Source organism: Dromaius novaehollandiae, chromosome 1 (assembly GCF_036370855.1).
Source record: "Dromaius novaehollandiae isolate bDroNov1 chromosome 1, bDroNov1.hap1, whole genome shotgun sequence".
Lineage (NCBI taxonomy): Eukaryota > Metazoa > Chordata > Aves > Casuariiformes > Dromaiidae > Dromaius > Dromaius novaehollandiae.
Window position 1 is genome coordinate 75,851,436 of NC_088098.1, and position 19,863 is coordinate 75,871,298.

Below are 19,863 nucleotides of genomic sequence, written 5' to 3' on the forward strand. Positions count from 1 at the left end.
GCCGCCCGCGGGGGCGGGGGAAGGGGGGCAGGGCGGCCGGCGGCAGGCGCTGGGCACTCGCCTCACGCGTGACCGGGGATGCCGCGGCGGCGCGGGCCAGGCCCCGGCCCCGCTGCCGCTGCGTGTGACCGGGCAGCGCTGCGTGCGCCGCTCCTTCACGTGAGCGCCGCGACCTGGCCTCCGCGCTCCGCAAATAGCTCGGCGGGCGGATAAGAGGCAGCGCGAGCCCAGACTTTGTTCCCAGGCAGATGCCTTCGCCCTCTGCGTCAGCGCCGGTTTGTCTCTCCGCTCTCTCGCGTTTCCTTTGCCCTTGACCGAAAGTTGCGGGCGGCCCGGGGTCGGCTCCCCGCCTCGCCCCGCGCTCCGGGCGGCGGCGGGGGTGGCTGCCGGGGCCCTGGGGGGCCGCGGTGCGCGGGCGGCGCAGGACCGTGGCCGCCGGGCTGCCCCGTGCGCGTTTTCCCGGGGTGTGGGCGGGTGTTCCTCTGTTTTTTCGGGTTTTTGTTTCAGCTCATCGCCGGGTGGGTCTCCCGCGGGGCAGAGGCGTGGGGCCGGGGGGGCTGTCACGGCGCGGAGGGGGCGGCAGGGGCGCGCCGAGGGCGCTCTCCCCCCCCCCCCCCCCGCCACAGGTTTCTGCTCGCGGAGCCAATAGCAGGCAGCCATTGTGGGAGGTGTGTGCCGCGACCTCACTTCCGGTACCTGTCACCCTGCGCCCCCCGTCAGTCGGACACGGGATCGTGGTACTTCTCCATCCCCCCATCCACCCCGGCAGCAACCCCCCCCCCCCCCCCCCGCCGGGGTGTGCGCGCCGGGCGGCCGGCGGCGAGGGGGTGTGCTCGCGCGGGTCAGCGGCGATTGGGGCGCGCGCGTGCCGAGCCCCACGCGCCCCGCGCAGCACCGGCGGCGGCCGCGGCGGCCACTGCCCTGCTCCGCTCCGCTCCGCTCCTGGGCCGCGGGCGGCCGCGGGCAGCAGCGCCGAGCTGCCTGCCAGCCGGCCAGCAGCAATGCATGGTATTAGCATCGGCAGCGCAGAGTCTGCCTGTGTCCCTCGCTTGGGCTTTGGCGGGGAGGGGGCGCGGGCGGTGGGAGCGGGGTCTCTGTCTCGCTAAAACGGTGGCAGTTTAGCTCACGACTTGGTCTTTTTTCTGCTTTTTCTCTTTCTCCCCCCTCCGTCGTTGTGTTTTGAAACGTTCTGCAAACCCGTGGTGGCGGCGGCGGCGGCGGCAAAGCGAGGAGAGGGAGTTAGCCGGTTTGGGGAGATGCTTTAGCTATTACTGCTGTTCCGCTTGGGCTTGGCGCCTCCAGTTCGCCTGTGTGGGGAGCCGCGGTGGGAGGCGGCCCGGGGTCACAGGGGTTAAAGAACCAGCAGGAACCAGCCCTGGCAGAGGTTAGTGCTTATAGCTAGCGAGCAATCTGGGAAACTATGGGGAGACTTCAGGATATTGGGGGAAGGGGAAGAGAGAGAGGGAGAGAAACCCTGGCGCTTAAATTGCTGTTTTGCTATTGCAGTATCTCCTGAACATGGCACATTTAAATTGTCCTTACCTAGTTTGAGAAAGTGTCATATGCACCGGATGGAAGATAACGTGTTTGGAGGTTATCCGCCAGGCAGGTTGTGCTTTTACCAGTCAGTTGGCTGGAGGAAAGTCATGTATCCTTGGAGGGAGGAGTGGGTCAGTGGCAGCTCCCCTTAGATTTGCTTTTGTGGTTTAACAAGAAAAAACGTGTTCTCGATTGTCTCTACAGGGCTGTCTGCTTGCTTTCTGAAAGAGTGGAAAAGATAGCATTCAAATAGAAATGGAAAGAATTGTTAAAAGGTCTTGCTTTTAAGTTGGAAACGGCCTTGTCTATTCCTATTAAGATTAGCCCAGTCTCACTGGCAGGAGTAGCTATTCCTAAGGTCTCTAATGGAAGAAGTGTGAGTACAGGATTCGTCAGACAGGATTATCTGGAATTATGATGATTGGCAGCACTTTTTTGGCATTGGACATTGTAGAAGTGCTGCGTAAATAAAGAAGTTGCCTAAGTTTTGTTGGGAAGGAACCTGTTCTTGTATTATAGAATGTGAACATACTTTCGTCTTAGCATCTAACACTAAATATTGGGCTGAAACTCGCGTTTCTTTTTTTTCTTTTTCTTCCAGAGAGAAAAATTGATAAACTATAGAAACAGCTTCCTTTATACATTTTGAATCACTATTTTAATAATGAGGATACCTGCTCTCAAACTGACAGCAGTGGTGGTTCATGCGATGTGGTCACAAGTCCACTCAGAGCTAAACCAGTATCATAACTGTTGTTTGGCATGAGCCAAATAACAAACAGCTTTTGGCTGCTAGTTACTTTCAATGGCAACTTTTTGGATTTAAGTAGCACAGTGTATTGTTTCAGAAGGATGAGAGTGTGAACTGACCTTATCAGAGGTTTGTAAAACTGTGCAAGACAGCGTGCTCTCTTTCTTTTTCCGTGTATGAAAGGAACTCTTGACGTAGTCCAAAAAGAGTTCTTATCAATCTGCTGATGCCTTATATTGAATCTCATCTTCTATAATCAAATTGCCTAAGGAGTTTTGGTTACCTATTATGATCCTGTATGTTGTGAAAACCTTGTATTTTTCTCACTTGCATTTCAGTATTTCTGTAACGTTTTATTTTTTCTACTCATGTCCCTCAAAAATGTTGATTCCCTGAAAAGGGAATTCCCTGAAAGGGAATAATGAATTTTTAACCATGGAAAAGTGGTTGCATTGCAGTTGTGATATTGTATGGTTATGTTTTAAATATTATAGGATATTTAAATATTTATTTTAATATTTAAAATATTTTAAAATATTACAGAAGATGATAACATCCTGCAGCAGTGCAGTACACATGGCCTATGATATTCATCTTGTTCCAGAAAATGGATTATAATGCTCACTGTTGACCTGGGGTGGTCACGAGGAACACTGTTTTTTGGGGGTTTTTTTTCTCTCCTCTTTACTTTGCTTTAGCTTACCTGATGAGATTTGAGTTTTAAGTTGTTTCTTTTGCAAAGGAAATATTTGTTATAAGGGAAAAAAACCCTCCATAATTGTCTGCGAAAACAGAGGTTTTTTTTGTTTTGCTTGTTTGCTTGTTTGTTTGTTTTAAACAAGCCCTCCAAAGTATATAAAAGTAAAATCTCTACATTTGGGGTGTGAATGGCACTTAAAAGGCCTATTGCAGAGACACCAGAACCATAGCTGCTCTAACAGTTTGTCCACATAAATACTTGGATATTTTTGAGAATGCTCTTTATGAGTAAAAGTATTTGTTTTATAACAGCTTATTAGGAGCATACTACAAGACTTTCGCTAAAGTGGTATTAACTGAGTGCTTTTGATTTCTTTTTATACAGAGAAAAAAGATTGGAATGATATCAGGATGTACCAGTCATAGACCCCACTTAGCTAAATGTCAGAGTGGTCCTGCTGTAAGAGTAGGAGTTGTATTAATACATAGATTTAAAAAATAACATTAGCTGAAGCAATAGTATATTTTTCTGAAGAAGCATAAAGAAAAATGAAAAAGTGTTACATCATATTTTTTAATATGGAATGGTAAGCTCTGTGAAGTTCTTGCTCACTCTATTCATTTATTTATTTTTTAAGAAAGAATGTCAGCAGCTTTTTATTTATGAAGAACCACACGTTAACACCAATGTGCATGTGACATGGAAAGGGAACAGATAATGGAAACCAACTTCTGTTTCAACCTTGCGGGAGGCTGCATGAAGTGGTGAGTAAATACGTGGATTGAGAGCTATCTTGGCATGATTTTTTTGGACAGCTAGAGAAGAAAAGCATTTGAGGAAGAATTTCTGTAAAGTGTGGTTATGTATAGTCAACTGACGAGAAAAGAAATGTGAGCAAATAGTACAAACAAATATTTGATAAATGAAAGGTAACAGCACAATGTGGAGAACAGGGTAATTTTTCCATATGTTCTGTTAGTTACTGCTGTGTTGTACTTTTAAACAGGAGGAAGCTGTGTAAAGGCGTGTTACTCAGAGTTCTGAATTCTTAATATTTTAGAAGTAGAATGCTCAATATCTCACAGGACCAGGTGTGTAAAATTAAATATTAAACAACCTTTGATGAAGTAGAGTGCTGATATTTCCTGAATGAAAAAGTACTTGCCCTGTAAGATTAGACCCTCAGTCATCACTATACTCAGAATAAACTAAAACCTTTCAGTCTATGAAGTGTAATATTTGGCTTGTTTTTAAAACACGAAATGGATATGGAACAGATTGTTTTGTGATGGGATTGCATGTGGCATTGCGATGTTGCCAAATCTGATTCCACTTCCTCATACACGTTCTAATAGTTTCTGCTTATGAAATGATATTTATTTATAAATGCTTTGCATGTGTCTTTAAATACCTAGGAAGTATGATTTCTTTTTCAGTTAAGGACTTCTTATGCACGGATTAATACAAATTAGAAAATATAGTTCACAGGCAGTCTAGTTTTGATTTAGGCTGAAGTTATATGACTGGTTCATGTGGTTTTGTTTGGTGTGTCTTAAAATACACTAACCATGAGCTGTAGAAACTTTTTTTTTCTTTTTCTTTTTTTTTTTTTTTTTTTTACTTTGCAGCTTTAAAAGTGAGAGCTAGCAGACAGAAGAATAAAGTGAACAAACTATGTCTAAACTTATTGAGTTCAGGTTATCTTATACCTGTGGAAACACTTAACAGTGCAAGATAAATTTGCAATCATTTGGCAAAATACCTATCCTTTCTAGAAATGCTGATAACTTGATTCCTTTTTTTTTTTTTTTGAATTTATAAATTACAAGATCAATTAATCTTTCCAAATAGTAAAAGAAACTTGTTCAAAAATGTGTCTGCCTTGAGGAACCTAGTTAAAGTAATTACTTGGCAGTTAGCAGCTACTGAAGTTGTAAGGTCGTTTGGCATTTGGTTTCAGCCAGCTGAAATAAACATGAAAGCCAGTGAGTGCAATATTTTATATTTTCAGTTTGTCAATACGTATATGCAGATGAACTGCTGGTAGATTAACTTCTAACTCATAAAAGAGTGTATAAAATGCTGGTGAGGAGAGCATTTACTGTTATGAATGGAATTTATAGTTTGATGTAATTAGCGTTTTGCATGGGAAAATGCTATTGCAATCTGTCCTCAAATTATTTAGAGTTAATATAAAAATACATAATTTGAAACTATTCTACCGCCTGTGATTAGGGTTTTGAGGCAGGGCTTACTGTCTTTTGGGGTGTACCCGTGCATCCAGCACAATGATGCTGTCTCAGTAGGTTCTAATATCTACCTGCAGAGTTGTATTGCAATTCATTTTTTTTGTGTAACACAGATAAGAGTGCCTACATGCCTTTTTGGTTTTGTTCTTTAAAATAATTCTGTTTTCTGGAAATGGTTGTTATAACAATTCCCTGAAGAAAATTTAAATTTAATTTAAATTTAAAGCCAGAAGATGGATGTTCACATGGTAAGAAGAACTTTTGTCTGTTAGCAAAATTTATTTGGAAGTGAACTGTTGACATTTCCAGGTCTCCTGTTAGTGTTACTGCTTCAACAAGAATGTTAAGTACATGGCACTGGAGTCACAGTGCAAGCTCGCATTAAACAAAACAAACCCTTCTCGCATCTTTATTTTACATGGATGAGGAATGTTCCCTAGAGTAGTTAGGCTGAAAAATATGATATGGAACTGTATGGATTTGGGGTGGGTGGGAAGGAGAAGAGAAGAGGAATGGGCATTGTGTCAAAAGAACTGTGTTTGGAGACTCTTGGATTTATTATTGGGCAGTGCTTGATAGCATCTTTACAATAGGGCTGATGAATGCTCCTTTACTACCATCCAGTAATTCACCCACTCCGAAGGTTTATTTAAAAAGCCCACAGGTCATAGTGGATATTGTGGGCTTGTTGGCAATTTTAGGGGGAGATTACAGGCAATGTACATTGCTAGCATAAAAATTATGTTTATGAGGGAGGCTAGAACCAGGTTCTTGATGAAGGTTAGTAGTCTTAAGAATAATTTGAAAAAATAACTAGCACAGATACAAAATACTGGACACTGAAATTTAGTCAGCGAAGTTGGACATGCCTAAATGCAGTTTTCCAAATTTTCTTCCTTAATGTATAGATAAACATTGTTTTGTGTTCAGTGTGCTGAATTATTAGGATTTCTTGGGTGGGCTTTTTGACCATACAGTATGCTGTATGGATGCAGTTTCACTGGAAGAGAGCTGTATGAGCAGGAACATTTTCTGTCTATTGTGGTGTTAGACAGGTTGTTGGCAATTTTGCTCTGTGACTTACGTTGTTGCGTTGTATGTGTGTGAAACTTTAAAATGCTGTAGTACATATACTCATATTCCACATACTGCCCACAGAGAAGAACACATAAGAAATTTGAACTGTTTTTTACTTCTGAAACTAATTTTATATATGCATTTATATGCAACTCATGACAAAAGGCTGCTGCGCACAAATAAGCAGATCAGATTGACTGGAAACAAGTCAGGTAGCAGCGTTTGAAACTGTGTAGTTGAGGGACAAGAGTAATTCCTAGCACAGAGTACTGCTTTTGAAAAAAGCAGCAGCTGTACATTTTGCATGTTGTTTTTCCATAGAGATTGACTGTACATAAATAGGCCAGTATTTTCAAACAGCTGTCAAATGTTCAGCTTCCAAAAGTGTATTTTGGGCACCTGATTTTTCAGCATACTGAGCTGCCATAACTCTAACTGAAGCTATGGGGAGTTGCATTTTCTCAAGTTAATAAGTCCTGTGGAACTAGTTATCCTTTAAGAATATAGATCTGTTCAGTTTACAGCTCTCACTGTCTTCTACTTGGGTTAAATAAATGATATTAATTAATATATATAGTTATATAATAGTTATAATAATATATGATATAAAATATCGAATATATATATTTAATTAATACATATAGAAATAAAAACATAGACAAGGGTGTGCCCTCTCTGTATTATATCTGATAATCCTGCAGATAGGAGGTTTACAGTGGGAGGTGTGGTTACATATTGTGGGCTGAGCCAATCTAGCAACTGTTGTTAAAGATCAGTCAGTCATGCTCTCTCTTTGTGCTCCTTTCCCTTGCTACCAGCCATACTGTCCCGTCCTTTCTTTGTGCTGGCATCTTAGCAAGTCAGTTCAGCTAACTCTGACTATTTATATTTTTCTGTGTTCTGTTTCTACCAGTTTAATGAGCTGAATTGTCTCACTGACACTGTGTCTATACTGAGGAATATAATAGGCCAGGGACTGTTCTCTGGACCTGGAGCAAAGTGGCAAGATAAAACTTGCGTCCCCACACCTAACTGTCTTCCTCCTGAAACAGAGTGGTTGTATCTGAACTGCCAGTTGAGAGCAGTTCACTGCTTTCCATGCACTGTCCCCTTAACCATGCCTGGGTATTTGTCTGGGAGAGTCCTAGCTGGTATGGGTCAAAATGGTGTCAGAGGGCATGGTAACAGTATGGCTTAGCCTGGGCTCTGGCCTTGTTTTGTTTACTATTATACATGTGGGCAGAGAGCCAATACAAGGGCAGGATGGAACTATGAAGCTGGAAGTGAAGAAGGGAGGAAGGCTCAGGACTGATGATGTCAGGGAGCTATGAAAGGGATATCCTTTTGATGGCAGGGAGCTATTAGATTACTTAAGCTGGCTTGTTTAACTGTACCCATAATGTAACTTCGTTTTGCAACCAACAACTTCTGTTTGGCTCTGCAGAGGACTGTAAGTGCTGCATTCCTGTAACTGCTTCTCCAAAGTCTGATTCAATCAGATCAGCAAAAATGTCTTATGGAGTGAAATAAAACTGCTATATGAAAGTATATGTATGTCTTTTTCAACAACGTTTCTCTTCCTGGCTATTTCAGTAGTCTATTGGTTTTCTTCTGCCTTTATGTGCTTCAGTTTCTGTGCTTCAGTTGCTTCACCAGTTTAAAAAAAACAGTGAGGAGGAGCAGCAATGGAAATAGTATTGTTAATACAGAGCTATTAAACAACTAAGTAGACACTCTTCATTCATGTGAAGGACCAGCAGAGAGCTTAGATGTCAGGAAAATGATTGGATATGTTTTGGCATTTTTGATCATGCAGGGTTGTGAAGCTTGTGATCTCTGTACTGCAGCGAATGACCTGATTTAAAACTGTGAAGTCATATGTCCCAAGTATATTCTCTATCTGACATGTCAGTAGCCTGGAAGTATAAGTACTTGATGTCTGTTTGCCAAAAAATGTAGATTCATTACATTCATGCCTATTGTCAAGACTCCACTCAGCAATGTTAATTCAGTGTAAACTTTTTTTTGTGTGTGTGTGATACATTTGTCATGAGGAAAAACTTATGGTAAGAATTTCTGTGTTACTGAAACAAAACTGAAAATTTTTCTCTTTAATAAAAAAAATTATGAAAGAATTTTTTATCACATTCCACTCTGGGTACTTTGAGTTGTAGCATGTCATTAAATCAAAATTATTTTGAGCATTTTTTAAATTGTAATAGCTGAGCCTGTTTACTCATTCCTTCACAATTTTTTTTTTTTTTTTTAATTGTAATACACTGAAGAGTAAGCAAACCAAGCAGCCTCTAGGTGCCCTTTGTAGAAGACATAAGAGTTTGTCCACTGGTAGAAGGGCATAAAAGGTAGCACATTAGGATTACCTCAGTTAATTTTCAAAAAGACACTCACAAAAGCAAGCAAGCAGAAGGGGCCTAAATATACAATATAAATCTTACCAAGCTGAATTTAGGTTTATCAAATATGTCTTTCTAGTATGGCTGGGCAAGGGAATGAAGTTTATCAGTGGAATAAAACTACAGAAAATACACAGTGGTGTCCTTCTCTATGAAAAAGGCGAATTCAGGCTTCTTGAATCTCTTCCAGAAACAGATCTAAATTCCACTGTAGCTTTTCAAACAGTGAATAATCATAGTCTGTTATGTTTGGTGGTGAATCATGCAAGGGGTTGCAGCTGTGCAGATACTAGAGGAGTTGAGATAGAAGACTAGAGCACCCGAGGGGATGAAGGAGATGATTTGAGGATGGGTTGGCATGGTTTATGAAAGAGAGGAATAAGACATCTGAAAGAGTATTGAAGCTAAGAGTGCTGGGGTAAAGCAGAAACTGAAACCTGAGATTTGGGGCTGGGGAAAAGGCTGGAGCCTGAAAAGGAGGTACACTTAAGGTAAAAAGATTTTTTTTGTTAATCTCTGAAGCAAAAGTGGCAATGTTAGATGTCACAGTAACTAGACTTCTGTCCCAAGCCAAAAAAAGGAGAGACTGAGCTTATGGAGGTTTAAGCTGTAAATGAAAAGAGAAAACTGAGAAGCTTCATGTTCCTTCTAAAAGAATGCTGGTCATAAGTAGGGGAGCTACTGTAGTAGCAGGTATAGATGCAGAGTTGTGATTTTTGATGTTAATTGTTTCTAGCTTGGGCCCTGTAATGAAGTCGGGGTGGCAAAATATGAAAGTTTGCCAAGTGGCCAAGTTGTGTCTGACTTGGTGTTCTGCGTTCTAGAAAGGGGGAATTGCAAAGCCCTGGTTGTGTTTGAAGGGCAAGTAAGATTGATTTAAAACTTTGAATGATCTTACTGATAAAAGAAGTGATCTTAATGTGAAAAGGTGAAAGATGGTTTGGACTTTTTAGCATGTTGGTTTAAATAATCTAATGCATCTTTTTTGTTTTTCTTGGGTTTTTTTCTCTCTTTTTAGATAAAAAAAGCATCCTTCCAAAGCAATCACTCTTTGCTTTATTCAAGAATGTTGTCACTAGGATGGCTGTAAGAGCTAGTATTTTTTGCCTACAGGTCAGAAGTCCTCAACCAAAGTGAATATTTAACCACTATTCTAAAGAGAGACAGTTATCTTTTTCCTAGTAAAGTATGTGATTAGGAGTCAAAGTGATGGACCCTGGAAAACTGTAGAACACTTCAGGTACTAATGTAATTTCAGGCGTCCATGTACTCTTTGTGTTTTATAAACCTTAGCAAATATAAAACAAATTCTGAAAGCCACCTGAACAAAAGGAGGGGGAAAATTGCAGACTTACTTTGGAGGAGAGTTATGCTCCTAAACTAATACACCAAAAACACTGTTTTCAGGATTGTTTTCTCATCTCTTTTAGTCTATTTACCTAAGAAAGTTGTGTATATGCAGTACTGTCTGCTGCCTTCTCCATTCCAATAACTTTGAACCTACTGGCAAGTCTTGCCAAAATTGAGTAGTGATTGCAAAGGCATTAAAGTTCTATATTTTTTATGAAAGTTGGTAACTGGAAAGAAGAAAGGAACACGTTATTGACCCTGCTGAGGAAATGACGAAATATGAATTCAACAATTATCTGTTCTGTTTGGCCTGTCAATTGCCAGTCAGCACTGGAGCACTAACAAGCCAGTTGCAACATGTAACTCTGAACCAGCTACACCATGTGTTTGCTGTTTGCCTAGTCAGTAGTTCAGGGACAGTATATGGGGAGAGTGAACTAGAAGTATTGTGAGAAAGGGAAAGATCAAGGAGACATAATATGAAGACATGGGGTGACAACGGTATGAAAATTTTATGTCCTCAAATGCATATCAAGAGGAATTAAAGTTTTTATTTCTTGTCACAGAAGTTGTCCTTATTCCAGTGTTTTAATACTGCTAATAGTAAATACCAATATGAATTCTACCTTTCACTTGTGCGTAGTGTTGTAAGTTAATGCGCTCAGGCTTTTGTCATGTTGTTTAAACTCACAGTTATGTACAACATCAAAAATCCCATTACCAGGTGTATTCAGCTGACAAGTATTTTTGTCACAGGAATGTTCCTTTGCTCTGTTGAGAGTAAGCAAGGTTGAAATCACACAGGAGTAATAAGTACACTCACAGAACAAAAGATTAGTTAAGTATTTCTCAGCCTTCATTTTAGAATAAATTTAAACTTCAGGCAAGTATTTTTATTTTTAACAAAGCAAGAATTCTTAGTTCTTAGAATATGTTACTACCAGTCCTGTCAATAAGAAATGTCTGATTAGCAATATATACCAATTGCTGTCATGCATAAGGGTCTGTGGAGGCAGAACAAAAGGAATTCAATATTCTAGTTTATAAGAACACATTTAAGGTATACATGAACCCTAAGGAATGTGAAAATATTACTGTAGTTTTAGAAACTGCTTTTCATTGAATTATCAAAGACCTTACTTAACTCTGTCAGTTAGTGGCAAGGTTTCTTTTGGTTTGGGTTTTTTTTTTTTAATAAATACAGACTGTCTAAAATCTCTTTGTTAGTAACAGTTATTAGACAGCTTTGCTTGTTGTAACAGTTGTGACGTTCTGGATAGGACAGTTGTGTATGTTGTATCTTTTTTTTTATCTTTTTATCAAGCACAACTTTTTCATTTTTTCATTTATCATGAACAACTAAAATTTCTGAGGTATAGAGGTTTATGTAACAGTCAATATAATTTAATGGGAAATAGCCAAAAATTTTGCCTGGCACTGCCTCTGTATGTATTAAATTATAATTTTAATTGACAATTTTAGTTGTGCAGATGGCTTTAATTTATTACCCTCTGAAGTTTATTTTTACCGTATGTAATGAAAATGTACTCTGCAGGAGACTTAGCAAGGGGTTTACATTTTATTTACTTCAAAAATTGATTATATTGGAGGTAATCACTTAGTCACCACACCAAAATGCAATTTGTATTTGCCTTTTACCCTCAGGTATCTTTATCCTTCAGCAAATGAAGTCTCTAGAATATCAGGGCATGGTTAGAAAATTGTTGAGAAGTTACTTTGCGTAATCTGAGATGCTGTACTCAATGTGTAAAGAAACAATTGCAACATTTCTATTTAGTCTCAAGCATCTGGTTTCCAAGCGAGGACCATGTTAGGACAGATGTGTAGGCTATTTGTAAATGCTGCATATGTAGGAATTGGCTTTGACTCAACCTCTAAAACTTTCAGATAATATTTTAGGAGAAACAATGATGATGGTTTAGGATATCTAATATGTGCACGCAGTTCATAAGATGTGGTTTTGTTTTTGTTTTTTAATCTCTCTTGATATTGAGCATACCTTGCAACCAGATACAGCTTCAGTCTGAGATACTGACCTGACTGCCAGAGCTCTGATTTCTGAAGTTGAGGTATTCTTAATTGTTCATCGATTCAAAATCTTGGCTTAAGAAATTAGCTTGACACGTTTGTACAGTATTGCAAAACCTAAAGAAGTATTAATCTATTAGATGACTTCCAAATAAATGGATAAGTAGTTTTGGGACAGATGGGGAAAGTAAGAGAGCTTTAAGTTCATTAGCATGGTAATAAAAATATACCACATACTCAGATGACACATTTGTCTGAACGTGACCTTGGCTCTTGGATCAAATAGCAAATACATAAGTGTCATGTTTGTCTGAATGTGACCTTGCTTTGGATCAAATATCAATCATAAATCAAATCTTAGATTTTAATGTACATGTGCAGAAAACAACCTTCTAAATGATGCATCAGATCTTCAGTTCTCAGTAGTTCTGGTCTTCACATGTAAGTGTTCAGCAAACACAGAGAGCATTTGTGTGCAAAACACTGTAAATTATTTAAGCTTCATTGCCTAAAAGATGTTGTCATGAATGATTTAGAATCTGTAAATTTTGAAGCATGAATTGCTAGGGCTGCTATGATTAGTGTGTAATCATTTGGATCTAGTTCTAAATATGGAATAATATAAGTGGACTATAACAGTACCTGAACAGATATGGCCATTGAAAAGGCATCAGGTAAAGGGCAAAAACTGGAGGTTGTTTGGAGAGGGAAAGAAAAAGGGAGTGTGTGTTGCAAGCATGACGGTATATGTATCAGTGAAGTGATGTATACATTTTTAATTGGAAACTGTGGTGAGCTGTAAATAGTACATATGGAACTGAATTTGAACTTGAGAGAGAACACATAATCGAGAACACTGAGTGCACTATACCATAGTTGATGTTGCCATGATTTAGTTTCTTGCAGGAAAACAAATCCTATTGTTTGAATCTCTTAATAATAAATTATACTGACTTCACTGTTAGTGCATCAAAACTGCTGGATATTAACAACTCTCATGTGGATGTTTGCTTTATATGCATTAATGACTAATGTGATAAATTGAATAAACTTCCCTCATGCTGTTGTGCAGATGTTTCTTTTTTTATTGAAATTGCATAATGTTAATTATATTATGCCTATCCTATAGTATTAAGGATGTAGTCAAATCTCAACCATGTGTCACAGCTTGTTTTTTTTTTTTTTTTTTTTTTTTTTCCTCCTGTAAAAGTAGAAGCAGACACAGGATAAATGGAGAAAGGGAAAAATTTACAAATTGCCAGTTCTTCAGAATTTCTAGGCATCTTGACAACAAAAGTCCAAGCAACAACTAAATACTTTTCCACAAAGTGTTCCACTTAAGAAATTGACAGTGCTTGTTTTAGAGTCAGGAATTATCTAGCTGTCAGACTGGCCTAAGCAGTAGAAACTATACTGTAGTGTAAAAAAAAAAAAAAAAAAAAAAAGACTTTCTGAGGAAAACGGTAAAGTGAAGGAGAACAATGCTGGTTGCCAGTAATCCTAATGCAATATTCTATGGTCTGACTAATACTGAGTAATACTATCTGAAGTCTTGACTAATCAAGTCTTATAAGAATTTGAAAGATTCAGAAGACTTGGGTAAAAGATTTAAAAGCTTTACTTCACATACATACAGCTACACATACAGCTACACATACATACAGCTTCTTCTGACATACAGCTCCTTCTGACATAAGTTTCCATTTAGATCTCACTAAAATTAAAATGAAAGTCAAATCTTCCAATTCCCAGTTACAGAAACCACTGAAGTATTCACCTTTTACATGTGAAAGCTCACACTTGTGGGGGTGGGGGAAGCAATAAAAAACATCTGAATGTCATACTGATATTCCATAAAATAATGTAGACTTGAATATATTTGAGCTTGACATCAGTTCAAGCAACTGTCCCATCTCTATTCTTTATGGAAGTAAGCAAGGAAAAATTGTTTTTTCTTTATATCAGAAGGACCTTGTTACAAGTTTGAGTAATGTCACATTTGATGCATCTAATGTCCATTTATGTGGAAGAGAGTAAGCGTGATTTCAGATAGACCTGTAAGTCTTGTCTCAGGAGCCTGGAGGCAGAGGTTGCAAAACCTTTATAACCCCTTGCTGACAAAGTCAAATCTGGCTCCTGTTGTTCTAGGGGTTAGCAGTGGCTAATTCAAAGATAGGCTTGAGATGTCATCATAACCAATAATCTAGAACTGTGGTATTTCTCTACATCTTCAGTCAAGATCTGTCTGCTGAGCTTTTAGTTAACTAGAGATGAACTGATCTAATGTTATGGATGAAATATAGATTTCAGGTGAAATATATTTTCTGATCTAATACAAAGTCAGTGTAAATCTCATGTATGTAAATGCAAAGTGTTCCCAGCTGAGTCGCTAGTTATCAAGTTCTGGAGAGGTTTGTTGAATTAAAAATTTCCCATTAGAAAACCATTTGATAGTAGGATATTGCTTTGCCAAGCAGCTGAGGTCTTTCTTTGAGCTAGATTATATCTCTCAGCTTGAGTGTGCAACAGTGGAAACTTTTTTTTTTTTTTGGAGCATGTTGTTTTAGGTCAGAGTGAGTGCTTGTGTCTTCCATTTTCTGCACTGCAGTTTTCTGTGTGAGTTTTACTGTTGGAAGGACAGAAGCCACAAATAACTGTGGGATGTGCATGAGCTCCCCAGCCTGCATAAAAGATGCATGGCCATGTCAAAAGGTCATACTGCTTAATCTAATATGGAGGCTCTCTGGTCTGTAGAGCAGTTTTCAGTTCTCATTGGAGCCTTAAGTGGCAAGGCTGCTTTACTTCAGGCAACTGAAGTGCCTGCTTTGGAAGTCAATAAGTTTTGGGGGCTTTTTGGTCTTTGATATTGCTGCAAATGCTAAATTTTTATTCTATGTCGTTGTATATCCTGCAAGTATGACCAATTTGAGGTTCTTTTTCTTATGGAGGTCTGATAGCATTTTATATAGGAATCCAAGATGACTTTGAATTTGTCACCTTTAACATTTTTTTTTAATCGTACAGGTTTAGATTTTAGATTTTTGGTCGGGAGTCCTGACTTTTAAACAGACATTCCTAGGTCCTTAAATTTCTGTTAACACAGATTCTGCATAATAACTGCTTTGCACTTAAGTATTGTGTAAGGAATCTTTTATATTTAGTATAGCTACCTCCTCTTAGACAACCCCAGTTTGTTTTCTGTACGCAAAGGGTTTGTATCCTGATGTTATATTACATTGTTGGTAATACTCTTCTCGCAACCTGACACGTTCTGTTAGCTATGTTAGTATGGTTATTTCAGTGTCTCCTTGCATGTATTCTTACTTTAAAAATAATTTCCACGAGGAAGAGCATAGATTTGTAGCTTTGACATGTAAATGACATTTAATAGTTTTATTAATAGTTTCCATATTTTTCAAAGTAAAAATATCTGAATAACTAACAAAAAAGTGACATCGTTAGAAGTGAGATTTAAATTAAACTAGTAAGTTTAACTTAGTGCTGAATATCATGCAAGGTGCATGAGGCAAGAGTTTTTAACAGCTTTGTTATACCTCTCTATATATCTGGAAAATATCTGCTCTGAGTATGTCACAAGGTAAGCTTGATTTTAAAAATCTCAACACTTTTTCTAAGTAAACCATGTTGGCCTTACCATTAAATTTTCTTGTGCTCCTGGTGGGCTAAGAGGAGTTAGAGGTGCCACATTTCCCATAGAAAAATTGTATATGCTCCTGTCTGTCTGTCTGACAGAGTACATCTAGTTGAAGAATATTTCTGCTTAGTGTAATATACACAGGCTCTCACTGTTGTACTCTGCACACCTGGCCTGTCATTAATCAGCACTGCTGTTGTGCGTATCGTCTTATTTTTGACGTATTTGTACAGCATGTAAATTCATTTCTTGCAGTACTATCTAAAAATTGCTTGCTTATGGTATTGGATAATTACTTGTATGGAAAAGTTGATAAAAAAAAATTGTTAACTTTCAATAAGAGAATCTTGCCTTTCCTCTCTCTTTTTGGATCATGTCTTCTAAAATCCAACAGAACAGAAAATCTTGGGACCAAAGAAATGACTGCTGCTCAGTAAGTTCTGCTTGGGTTTGGCTTAGTATAAAACTGAGGGAATATTCCCATGTTCTTTTTACCACTTCTAATATCAGTCAGCAAAATATTTGCAGTATGTCAGAACTGTACCAACTATTCCGATGTAAAAGTAGAAATGTGTTGTCTTTGCAACTACTGATGCAATTAGAGAAGTGTGTTGCAGGGAGGAGAGTAAATCTCATTATGGGGCCCCCCCTTGCCCTAACCAAGTAGACAGAAGTTACGTCTGTGGCCTGTCTTTTTCCTTCAAGAAACTCTCCAGTGCTCCTCCAATTTTGCAAGTACTTATGGATCAGAGAAAGAGGATTCACTTCTGGTTTTTCTTAGTCAAGGAATATGTTCTACGTTCTTCCTTTTTGATCAAGAAATTAACCAATAAATTAATAACCGATAAATCAGTTGTTTTTTTTTTCCTGCTGCAGACTAATATCAACAAGGTTGTCCTGCAAGCTGTGTAATTCTGCTTTTGTTTAGTGTACTGCCTAGTAATAAGAGGAATGATTTGGGGGAGATGTCAGGAAAAAAGAACAATGTGCAGTATGTATGTACATTTTGTAACAGTGCCTTAAAAATGAGGAATTATAGTCAGAGTTGCATAGACTTTGTCATTACCTAACTTTTAAGAGCTTAACTTTGCAATTTTAGTATTATTTTTCAAAGTTAGCCTATGCAAATTCTGATTTCTTTTAAAGGTAAGGGTGCTTACAAGTTGCATATAATATCTTAGAGTAAAATTGTATAAAGGAAAACAAATAGTTTTTTCTGGTTTTGTGCAACTGGCAGCCTTAAAGAAAAGAGGTGGCTTAGAAAAAGTTCTGATTTCATCCAAAGTAAATTTTCTTTATCTTGTAAACGTCCGAATGCTCTGTCTTATGAATGTGATGCTTTGTAAAATATAAAGTATTAATGGCTTGGAAGGTTATGAAGAATAAAAACTATACCAAATGTCAGAGGATAGAGGAGAAAACGTACGTCTTCTCCCAGATAGGAGCCTGTACTTCATATTTTAGCGGTCAACTTTTACTTGTTTTCACTTGATAATTTTTATGTGTTAAAGCAGGATATCAGAAATATAGCTTTTGTATTATATTCAGACTCTTCTTATTCATCTCAGTTTTCTAAAAGTATCTGCTGTACCTACTAGTTTTAAATGTTCTGTGTTCAGCTACAACATTCACAAAGTGACCTAGAGGTAATGAATATTTCAACTTTAACCTTGATATTTGCAAGCAAGCCCTTTACACGATCAATTTGTTTATGCAGTAAATCCAGACTTTGTCACTGCATCTCAGAGACCTTTGCATCTCAGAGACCTGCCTCCCAACATGGGTTACCCCTAGTGAGGGAAGTGGTAAATGTGGAAGGGTCATCTCAGGGGTTTAATCTCCCACCATCCCTTTCCAAAAATGAAACAAAGAACTGATTGTTGCATGATTAGGTGTTTTTCTTTGTTATTCTGACTGTGATTTCTTTAAAATTTCCCTTAAGTATATAGGCAAGTTACTCATTGGGTATTTGTGGTGTGGTGGTGGGAAAGGAGACTTCTTCCAAAAACAGACATACTTCAGAGATCACAATCTCTGATAGAGCTCCAGTAAAGCCTCTTTATCCTTGAAACCATAATTATATGAAATTATGTTCTCATTTGTCTATGTTGTATTCTCTTGTTTTCGGTTCACTCTGTGTGGTGGTGTGTGTATTTGTTGTGCGTAGGGGAGAGCTGGAGTGTTGTATGCAAACCATGAGAAAAAGTCCTGTGTCAGTGTCTTTATGACACAAGATTTTTTTTTTTAAGTCTTAAGAGTAAGAAGAAAAGTTGACTTATGCAGATGCTTAAGTGTTTGAGTCATCCACACTGCACCTACCACATCTACCATTGAAATATTTTAAACTCGTAAACCTTTTTTTTTTCTGAAGCAAAAAAGAGAGAGAAAAAAGAGATACTCCTTGAGAATATTATTAAGTGAGCTTTATATTTGGTACATTTTTTATTTACAAGCTTTATTTTCATACAAGCACAGATCAGAATATCAGTGCATAGCAAATGAAACCTGCCAATGAAAATACAGTGAAGCGAGAAGGCAAAGGGTTTATTCTGTGGATGCTAGATGTTTTAATTTAAGGTTTTCCGTGCTTCTGAAAAAGGAAATTAAAATAAAAGCAAAGATATTATGACTTGTTCAATAATGAAAAAAATTAGTATCCATATTGTAACAGTCTTCAGAAATGGCTATTGAATCACTGTGCTTGCTAATTTAGCTAGTTAACCATTGACATGAGCCGTAATGATTAAGTGGCTGTAATTTACTGGTAGTGTTCGAAAGTACAGAAGGGTACATAATTTAATAGTTAAAACAATAAGCACTTCATTTATATTTCACTAGCTGTTACATTAATCTTATTTAAATTTGGCTACAAAGACTGGTCAATTTTAAATATTTACTGCAAATATGAAAAATGATGCAGTGTGTACAATAAGGGGCGTTCTGCTGAAAAACTGTGGCCGTGTCCTGAGTTCAACTATCAAGCTTTTTCTTTGCTTTCCTGTCAAATAACGTTTGTCTTATTTTAAGTGAACACTGAAGTTTAACTTTGTCTTTTAAAAATACTTTTGCTGCACTAAGAAGTCATACTTACAGAGATGTATATCATTCAATAGAGAACTTCAAGTAACACTTGGCTACAAGGAGCCTAGTGCCTCCTGGAACTTTCCCTGCTGCTATACCAGGGCAGAGTACTCTTTCTACACATGTGAAGAGCAGTACAATGTTTCTGTGCCATGACCATCCTTTTTAAGACTGAGACAGCTTTGTGGTGAACACCCTGGAGGAGCAGTGCTGATCATATTCTCAGCCATTCCTTCCTCCCTTTCTTGATGACTCGTTGGGGAGACGAATTCGGTAGTCTGCTCTGGAGTTGCCAGAGAACAGTTGCTGTTTTTCTCAGCTGCTATTACAGAAAAGATGCAAGTCCAAGTTTCGTTATTCCTTTCCCTTATCACAAAATAGCCATATCATGGGGGTAGCAATTTAACTTTGTTTTCACAAATGAAATACAGAGAGATGATTTCTCTAACTGGAGTAATGATGCTGAAGTTTTACCTGGGGGAAAAGAAGAGTGCATAATATAGTGCTGGAAATCCCCACTTTGGACTCTGTTAGGTAACTAACAGCACAGTTAGTTCCAGGTGTTACTGAGCTGGCTCACGATGTCTCAACAGGCAAATAGTACAAAGATACCCAGGATTAAAATTATTAGCAGAGAACAACAGATGATGTTAACCTGCAGTACTTGCAGTTGATTCTTTCTCTTACTTTTTTGTGAAATTAGTGTTTTGTAATGCACTCCACATCTGCAAAATTACTCTTCATCTTGGGTGTTTATGAGACTGGAAACATTGTTCTGAATATGTGTGGAGAGTTTAGCAATAAAATCTTTGTCAGATCATTTACCATTTTCCTTTGGTGTATGACCATACATTCCTAAAACATTAGGCCAATTAATTAATTTTTAAAGTGGAGGCTTTGTTTTAGAGTCCTCATTCATACCATTTCTGATTTTTTTTCTGCAGTAACTATGGTCATGAAAGTTACCATCATCTTAATTTTAGGTTTTATGTCTTCTG

At 38.4% G+C, this 19,863-nt stretch overlaps 1 protein-coding gene across 14 annotated transcripts in view; it reads left to right on the top strand.

Moving 5' to 3' along the window:
• The window catches only part of PPARA (peroxisome proliferator activated receptor alpha), a 42,142-nt gene continuing 22,279 nt past the window's right edge, over window positions 1–19,863 (top strand). Inside the window, exons 1-3 of one of the 14 annotated variants that reach the window (XM_064517106.1) lie at window positions 1–275; window positions 1,227–1,384; window positions 2,141–3,754. The gene's annotated coding sequence lies outside the window, so the exon portion shown is untranslated. Of the gene's footprint in view, window positions 276–640; window positions 738–780; window positions 1,009–1,099; window positions 1,385–1,406; window positions 3,755–19,863 lie in introns of those variants that run through there. The other 13 variants (XM_064517144.1, XM_026114143.2, XM_064517115.1 and 10 more) reach the window with 13 other exon arrangements.